Source organism: Lissotriton vulgaris, chromosome 3_1, assembly GCF_964263255.1.
Source record: "Lissotriton vulgaris chromosome 3_1, aLisVul1.2, whole genome shotgun sequence".
Taxonomy (NCBI): Eukaryota; Metazoa; Chordata; class Amphibia; order Caudata; family Salamandridae; genus Lissotriton; species Lissotriton vulgaris.
The window spans coordinates 1,969,078,980-1,969,088,871 of NC_141689.1; positions in this window are offsets into that span (position 1 = coordinate 1,969,078,980).

The following is a 9,892-nucleotide window of genomic DNA, read 5'->3' on the forward strand; positions in this document are numbered from 1 at the left end:
TCATAGGGAGATGTCAGATGATTGCTCGACCAGTGATAAGATGTATTTCTTTATTTTACTCTTTTGTGTGATTTTATTGAATGTAATGCTGTATATTGTGTGTTTATTTTATGTGGCCCTCATTGAGAGCCAAAAACATAATAAACTTTTCGACTTTGACTTTGTGTACGGAGCTCCCTAGCCACCCAGAAGAACTCGCTAGCCCACCTTGAACTGTAGCTATCTGGGCTTTTACTCCCCCTTGAAAAAACAGTTTGGAAACAACTTTTTTCTCTCTTCCCAATATGTCAGCATGTATGCATAAACAAAAGAGTAGCTCTTTCTATGTGTGATTACAATTTACACTTTGAAGGCAGCTTCGCCTTCTTTGGCCTTTCTGCAAGCGGGAGGTCACACACTTTGCATTGGAAGATCCTTTGTATTCCTTCCTGAGAGTTGCTCACACCTCTTCCCAGGTGGGCAGAAGGCTATCTCAAGGACAGCAGCATGTGATCAACCATAGATGGTCACTGGGGCATGTGGGCAACAAAGTGGCAACTTTCTAAAGTTGTCACTTGACTAAACGTTACATTGAAGTTGACATGGGCATCAAGGTAGGTTTAATGCAGCAAATACTTTGATACCTTGAAATGCTATATATTTTAGTATCCTTCAGAAGTTAGCACTGCTGACTTGCCAGCATGTAACCCTGCACTTGTCAATGGGCTATGATCCTTTCGACAGTAAAAGCAACAATTTGGGGGTTTTAAAGACAGGGCATGTAAAATCACATATTCTACTTTTGAATATATAGGACCCTGTCTTAAGGCTCCATAGAATTGCCTTAGGGGTGAAATATACATCAAAACAGAAGGCTTGGGCTTTGCAATTGCTTCAAATGACAATGTCAAGTTAGCAGTTTCATCCTGCTCTACCAGTCCACAGTGGAAGAGAATGAGACATGACTGGCTTTGTCACATTTGTGGTGGCACAATAAATGCTGCAGTCCATGAGGGGCACTTTAACTAAGAGGTCCTGAGCAACCTTGGCACCATATAGCAGGCACATATAAGTGAGCTAGCTATGCCAATTGGGTAAAGACCATCTAAACATACACTTTAAAGGGTTACAACACATGCAGTGAGGCTTCATTTGCATCACAGATTCATTACACAAGTACCTAATAGTATCAAGTGGGGCAAAAATTGAGGATCAACCTGCAAAAAGCAATTTCTTTACAAATATTAAAATTGTTTCTCAAAGCCAATAGCAGCAGCTGGACATCTTAAAATATGGAATTATAGAAAATAATATTTTCTAAACTTTCAAGATGGTCGTCATGATACCTCTAAAAGCAACATGACAGTGATATTGAAAGTTTACATTTTCTGGATGCCATGTTACAAGTAGACATAGGGTGATGGACATCTTGAAAGTACAGGAAATGTTCTATACTTATACTAATTTCTATACTTTCAAGATTACCACCATTTTTGGTCTCTATGCAACATGGCAATCAACTTAAAGCAATATTGAAAGTAAAGGATGTCTATTCTTTTGGAAGACCAGATTTATGATTAACAGGAAATTAATACTGGTTCTTAATTAATGTGCAGAAATAAATGTGCAAATCTTGATGAGATAATGTTATTAGAATGCAAAAACTGTAAAATGTCTATCTACTCGTACTAGCCCTCAATAATGGCTAAAGCAATGGTTCTTGAAAAACAACCTTAAATAGAAAATGCTAAATACACATTCAAGGTTTCCTTTTTGACCACACCATGAACTTTTATATTCATATACAAATAAGTTGTTTAAGTAGTTTCGAGTACTCCCTGAATGTTTCCACATATCTAAAGTTTCATGTTATATGTAACTCATTTGTGTTGCTTAATGAGGTAATGAATAATTCAAGTATTGAATTGCAAAGTTTAAAATATGAACTTGTTTTTCTAAGCTACTTATCTTTCCCCTTCATGATGATTCTGCAGAAATGTTTTTCTTTTAATAAATAGATGTTTTGATTCTAACATAGTTTACTGGTTAGAAACTGATGTTAGAGCATTATATAACATTGAACACATGTGAGAAAGTCAGCCTGAAGGAAGTGAACTCCTGTTAAAAGTACACTTGTTACTCAAAAGGGGGATGCTGTTTTTGCAGGAAAGATAGAAGTTGGGAGAGAGTCTGTTTAAGGTACAGTTGACACATTTTGATTGGGCACATTCACTTCACAAACCTTCGCTCCCAATCAGGTGTTAGGTAGACATCAATAACCTGGTTCTGAAGAAATGTCTAAGATCCTGATGGGTCTTGAGGCATGAAACATGTTGACAGTACATTACTTATCTTAAAGCTGTCTTTTTTCATTTACTCCCGTCACAGCTCCTGTGCTTTTACTCTGTTAAGAGGTACACCAGTACCCTTAGGCTAATGTAAATCCCTTACTACATCACACTACACTTACATCCTCACTTGCACTCATCATTATGGCAAAAACCAGAAGATCTACGATAAGGAGGTCCCGCAAGTTTGCCATTGCTGTGCTGGCCCAACAAGGTGCAACCCAATGATGAAGCACAACACCCACCGAGGTATATGAGGGCAGTCCCTTTTGATCACTTGGATCCCCGGATCCAGTCGATCATCTCCCCAGTCTTGAATGACAGTTTCACTCCCTCTCTCTCTTCTTCTATCTTTCCTGGAGGAATAGCATCCCCCTTTTGCGTAACTATGATAAGTCAAGAGCATGGGTTCTGGACCTTATAATCCGCTCCTAGTCCCTTCCTTGATTTAGTTACAAAGTATAATTGTTGACATATTGTTGAGAGTGCAACATTATCGTAAGAGGACTGTTGTATCCGTGTGAGAAGACGAGGCATGATCCTGTTCACAGGAGAGCATTGACTACTAAGTGGCTGACAGGAGACGAGAAAAGAAACCTGTTACAGTTTAATGAAATGTGAAGTCTATAACTATGCATCTTCCTAGAGTAGGACAAATTTACTCATACACTCATTCCCACCATTTTCTTTGCCCGTTCCCCAATTACCTAGACCTTATTGCATTGAGACTCTACTGAGTTTCTTGAACTACTCTTTCTGGGAAGTTCTTGCTTAGAAGTTTGATCCATTTGAGCTGATCTAAATGCTAAAGCTTTATGCTTGCTTTCTTAATTTAGAATCATTTAGGGGCTCTGACTAACTCCATTTTCTGCCCAATTCTTAGAATAGGGATTCATTTCTTTATAGAATGCTCATTGATTCTATATTTTACTAAATTAATTAACCATAAATGTTTTGATATTGTTTTCATTTACTGATAATTGAGATTAATCAGATTTTAACTTGTGATTTTCAGTAAAGATGATCAACTAAAATATCAATGAATAAAACCCTTAAAACCTTTAAACAACTCTCATTATTGATTAAAATCAGTAGATAAGGTATTGTATTTATTGTTGATGAAATGCGTTAGCCATTTTCTTCTCAGCCACAATGGCAAAAATTAATTGCAAAAGGTAACAAATCGGTTAACCCTGTTGATGGCGAATCTTATCTTTTAATCCCTTGGACCACTTCCTGCTCCTAAAAAATATTTTCACACACACTCACAAAGAGAAAGGGGTCCACTGGGTCCATTTGCATGTGGTTTACCAACTACTTGAAGTAGATGGTAAACTGCAAGTGTTTTGCGGTCGCAAAACAATGTTACATTATATTGTGACTCGCTAATAGCGAGAGTTGCAAACATTATTTTGCGAGTCACAGACTCACAAATAGCATTTGTACATGCCATGACCATATTTGCGGTCGCAAACAGGGCGATTCCCCAATTGCAATGGCAAAAAATGGTCCTACATCTGGCCTCTAATACATTGCATGCACCAGTACTAATTGTCACTGACAGAACCAATTGTGCAAATGGTGAAATTACATTAGTTAGGTGATCTCCTGTTGGTCGAGATTTAACTTGCATGTGTGAAAATTCCTTTTGTTAAAAAACAGGTGGAAAAATCTTACAATTACGTTTTGTTTTCTTTAGGAGAGCAGAAAATGTTGCCTAATTGTTTTCATCGGATGTGTCTTAAAGTTGTTGAATTGTGTGTACAAGAGAAAACTATAAAGGAGGGTGAGCTGCTGCAAAGAGTGAGATCATGCGTCACAGTGTGGCATGCTGTGTTTGGTTGGTTGATGTACTGTAATGTTGCGATTGGTTGATGATAACATTGAGTACCATGCTGTTATGCGCTGAGCTGTTGTGTTAGTGCCACATTGAGATTGGTTAAAGAGTCTTCAAGTAATGAAGCTTTTACATGTTTGGAGAAAATAATTCTGACATTTGCGAAAAAGATTGAAAGCATTTACAAAGGTGAAATATGTCCTTTGACATTTCTTGAATAAATTCAAAATTACATTTTAAGAGTACTGTGAGGGGAGATGTGAAAATTCCAGAACGGGAAGGCTAAGAGGAGCCTCCCAAACGTACACCTGCACATTATATGACAACAAATGTAGGATTACATACATGTTGGTGGCTTTGTCATTGTTGCAACATCACTGAAAAAGAGGTGCATTGAGCAATTGAATTATTGAGGGAGAAATTATACGAGATGAAGCCGCAACCCAGACCCACAGAATATGAAGCACTACACATTTGGGAGAAAACAGCAGACACCAGAGAGAAAGAGAAGTTCCAGGGTAGAACTAAAGAGTAATGCGTAACTATGCAGATACTCAATGGAATAAACAAAAACAGAGATGGAGAAAAGGTATAGTTGCAGGGATTAGGTGCATCCACAATCACTGCTAACAAATCTGAGAAGTTGAAAAAGAATAAGACACAGGGAAAAGATGATGAAGGATCTGTAAATGATTCACATTCCTAGAGTAATTCAGAAGGTGACATATCAAAAACATTATTAGCTTTTTGTCCACCACCTTATGTGACACCTGTGACAAATGCTAAGAGTACTTCAACATCTGATGTAACTGTGGCTACTGCCCCTGTAGACCGAATACTATTCAGTTTGAAACACCATTACAGATGACGCAGCCTGGTGCACAACCTTTTATAACACATATAGTGCCTACATAAATTGAGAATGTTCCTACAGTAATGCCTTCAGAGGCTACTGCTTCAGTTGTAAATGTACAAACACCTGTTTCTGGAGGTTTGACACCACAGCCGTTAGAGATTTGCACAATAACTGTCTGACTAATGCAGTAGTTCAATGACCTACTGGAGGAGCACCTCTTTTGGCTTTTTTTTCCTACATCACCGAATTCACAAATTATTACTTGTACACCACCGCAAACAATTCAGTCCCTAGGAGAAGGGAGAAGGATTATCTTTACAATGCCAATGGAGCAGGGTCAGACGACATTGTTAGAGGATGGAATTTTTCCCCCATGGTTTGAAGAAATGACAGAGAATAATAAAATAAAGAATTAGATTCTCAATACACAACAGGCAGAGAGAGAGAGAGGGGGAGAGACCATTAAATGTCCCAAGAGTGAAAATATAATGAGAAAAAAGAAAAAGAGTATATTTGGAACTTGATCATGCGAACCAGTATCAACTGGAGGAGTTGATATAACTACTAGGTGTGCAGCAGTTACTCATAATAACTGACAGAATTACCCAGAAAACATAATGGCATTATTTCAAAAAGTGTTCCATTTCAGAAGGGTTTCCAGGTACAATTGGATGAGGAAGCCATTGAGACAGTGCTTGCTTTAGAAATGCAATTGCACATCACTGGAGTAGTAGAAAGTATTGATGGATGGAGTGATTTTGATAAATTCTAAAGCACATGGGAAAAGAAAAACAGAGAGAAAAAGAAAGCAGATGAAACAAATAAGAAACCACCTACAAGTCACACAGATGAAGGAGAAGCTTTGATTTATCTATTTTAAGAAATACATGAGGGGTGCATGTTCATGTGCCATAGTGTAGGGGTGATTTTGAAGCATTTACAAACAATTTTCTAAAATTGAGACACAAGGATGTGCAAAGGTGCACACAAATTGACAGGTTCATTAAGATATATTTTCAAGGTCTTGTGGATTGATTTGAATACATTTTTTGACATTATCATGCCAAATTATACAATGGAAACATGCAGAGGCAATGAGAGATGCTCGCACTAATGCACCATCCCCTGTAGTCATGGAAAAATATGAAGCAGTGAATACATTTCTGAAGGGAAAGGTACCACCAAAATATATTGACTGGTTGAAGAATAAAATAACTTCAGAAGAACCAAAGGAGCCAGTGTTTCAACAGCACTGTGGAAGGGAATATTCCAAATCAAGTGATATGGTGTTTTTCGTGTCTCATTTTGTTTTTGGGTAAGCATAAGAGATCGGTACCCATATTCAACAGAGTGACGCAGTAAAACTCTCACGGATGACCAAGAGCCCGAGCGCTTAGAGGAGTACCTGCTAACAGAGAGTAAGGAGTGCTGGATACGGACCCTCTAAAGCCTGCCTGCAGCGTCCCCCTCCCGCCGCCGCAACTGAGCAAGAGTCGCGGCCGCCGAGCGGAGGGGGACACCAAAACTACATCCCCCATAAGGCCTTGCGGCTCCAGATGCCCTTCCATCGCGCCAGGCGGCGCATAAAGGTAGCGTCACCCCGGCTGAGTGGGTGACGCTGTAAAACTCTCACGGATGACCAAGAGCCCGAGCGCTTAGAGGAGTACCTGCTAACGGAGAGTAAGGAGTGCTGGATACGGACCCTCTAAAGCCTGCCTGCAGCGTCCCCCTCCCGCCGCCGCAACTGAACATGAGTCGCGGCCGCCGAGCGGAGGGGGACACCAAAAATACATCCCCCATAAGGCCTTGCGGCTCCAGATGCCCTTCCATCGCGCCAGGCGGCGCATAAAGGTAGCATCACCCCGGCTGAGTGGGTGACGCTGTAAAACTCTCACGGATGACCAAGAGCCCGAGCGCTTAGAGGAGTACCTGCTAACGGAGAGTAAGGAGTGCTGGATACGGACCCTCTAAAGCCTGCCTGCAGCGTCCCCCTCCCGCCGCCGCAACTGAACATGAGTCGCGGCCGCCGAGCGGAGGGGGACACCAAAACTACAACCCCCATAAGGCCTTGCGGCTCCAGATGCCCTTCCATCGCGCCAGGCGGCGCATAAAGGTAGCGTCACCCCCGCGTCGCGGGAGCGCGCGGGAGCGCCCGGGGCTAAGCCCGGGCAAAGGGCGGGCCCTCTGTGGCCCTCAGGGGCCTGAAGTGGCCGGGTCGGGCTACCTCCCTAAGATCGACAATTAGGATCCCCAAGCCAAGTCAACGTAAAGAACATACGGAGTGTGGATAATCAAATACTACACAAGGATGACTAAAACGCAGAAAACCCCGATGGCAACAAGATCTACTACCAGATTAAAAACCGTGAGTTGAGTACACCACTACCCACTATAACTGCCATAGACATTATATTGCAAAAAACTATTAGTGTAGTGGCGGATGCCATCCAGGACACAGAGAGGCGACTCTCTTTGACACCAGACTTGTGCTTCCCAAATTTGTCCTTACATACCACAAACAATAGCCAAAACATGGACGATACCGCCACATCACAGGAATCCTTACTGATGCAATCTTTCACAGACCTACCAAGGTCACATGTCAAAGATAATACGCCAAAAACGTTGTTTACTGACCCTACAGTGAATACCTTGGACAGTAGCCTCCTGATTCTAACCAACCGTGGAAACAACATAAACCGTGAATATACTTCGTCTTCAGACCCTGATGGTCAATTAACAGAGAGCCACACAATGGTTACCCACTTGACAGAAACTTTAACTTCTAAACAAACCAGTATTCCTAAGTTTACCCGGAAAAAACGCAAAACAAAACATCTCATGAAAAAAACCCATTGCCTATTAGGCAAACCGAAACGCTCAATTAAAGATTTGTGGCAGAAAACAACTCAGGGTAAACCCACTGAATTCATCTGTGCGGGGCTCTCACTGACTCCCCCTCAGGTTCTAGACGCACACCGAAACAACAAGAACAATGCAGAGAGTATTCAGGTCAATGAGCAGACAGGACACATAGTTAAGACACCCACCGCGAAAACACCATCTATGAGTGAGATCGAAATTCTGATTAAATCCCTCTTACAACCCATTAGCCAACAGATTGCTAACATTGAAAAGGCTCTAAGTAAATTCGAGAGGGCACAAAATGAAATATCATCTAGCATTCTCAAACTACTAAAAATGCCCAACACAAGCCCTACCTTTGTCCCAGCTAGTACAACCCTTAATGTTAAAAATCCAAAAGCTGTAAAAAACTCAAGTGATCCACTAATGAATACGGGGTAAACAGAAAAAGACACAGCAACAGGGTCCCCCTGCCACTAATGATTTGCCTTTAACTCCACAAATAGCACATCTCTCAGAGAAGACTGCAGCTACACCCACCAACAACACGCAAAACACTCACATACGTGAGGATGACGATGACAGTGAGTGGGCAGCAGAGGGTTATCCTTCAAACACAAACACAGCTCCCGTTGAGGCATCAAGACATCTAATCTTACCAACCGCAAACATACCTACTAAAGCAACTGGAGTACAGCAACATAGACCCACCACGACACGAACATACTCCCACGTAAACTTACCACCAGAGTCTAATGCCTACACAATAGTCATGATCGGGGTTCCTAAAATAGATGAAAACAGGGGGGAATCCTACGTGGAATTAAAAAACAAAGTGATGCAATGGCTAACTACACACAGGCCACTTCCCTCCAATATAATAGGAACCATCTCCCACGTGAAGAGAGTAGATTGGGTGGGTACACGATTTAAATCTACAGAGGGTGATTGCATCGTGGTCACTTTTAAAAACAGAGGAGCAGCGAAATTTATTGCAAACTGGAGGAGCTCTGTGACAAATAGTCTGATTCGAACAATGGGTCTAAGTTACTTTTATCCCCTTCACTCGGATAGCCAAAGGAAAAATCACAAACGCCACTATGTCCAAGAAGGACCCCTTGCACCGCAATCTTACCTTCAACCTTGGGCCCCCCCCCTTTGATCATACTCAAGGAATGCTAGTGGACCTTGAACCACATTCATATGATCATTCTTGGGAAGGCAGAAAGTATAACTATCCACCCTCAGCATCATTTGAGAGACTAGGGCCTACTCAACACCGAGATTATAAACACTCGAACTTACATTATAATCATTTCGGGATCCCAACATCAAATAGATATGACGCCTTATACACCTATGATTATCTGGACGAGGTGGATTGACTGCCATCCGCTTTGCCCCCCGGTCCCTCCCCTGACTGGGTGGATACCCAAGGCCATTCTAATATAGCATGTAAGGTTAATCCAACAATAACCTTCGACCTCTTAGGCGTTAATTCAGCCAATACTGTAACAATGACGATAACCCTTTGCCCAGAAAGCCCTCCCCTAGATCACGCCCTTACCCCTCCCCTACTAGAAGCAAGTAGCTCCCCTACTCCTATAGCTCTTCACTCCTCACTCATTACCAGAAGTCAAATGACAGATTTAGCAAGTAATGTTAATCCAAAACTGCACCCCTCACCCAACACGACCACAGAGTCACCAACAGATCACAATGATTTCAATTCTATCAAAATCCTGTCATGGAATATCGCAGGATTGGCTGCCAAAGCAAATGACCCGTTGTGGGTATCCTTTGTCAAAAACTACGCCATACTGTGTTTCCAGGTGACTTGGCTTGTAGACAATAACGTTTTCATTGAGGGTTATCAAAGCTTTTTTGTCCACGCATCTCCCTCACCTAGTGGTAGGGCAAAGGGGGGCTTAGCAACATTTATCAGTCTGTCTCTCATATCCCAGATAAATAACACACAGCTGGACAGTAGGAATATTCAGATACTGG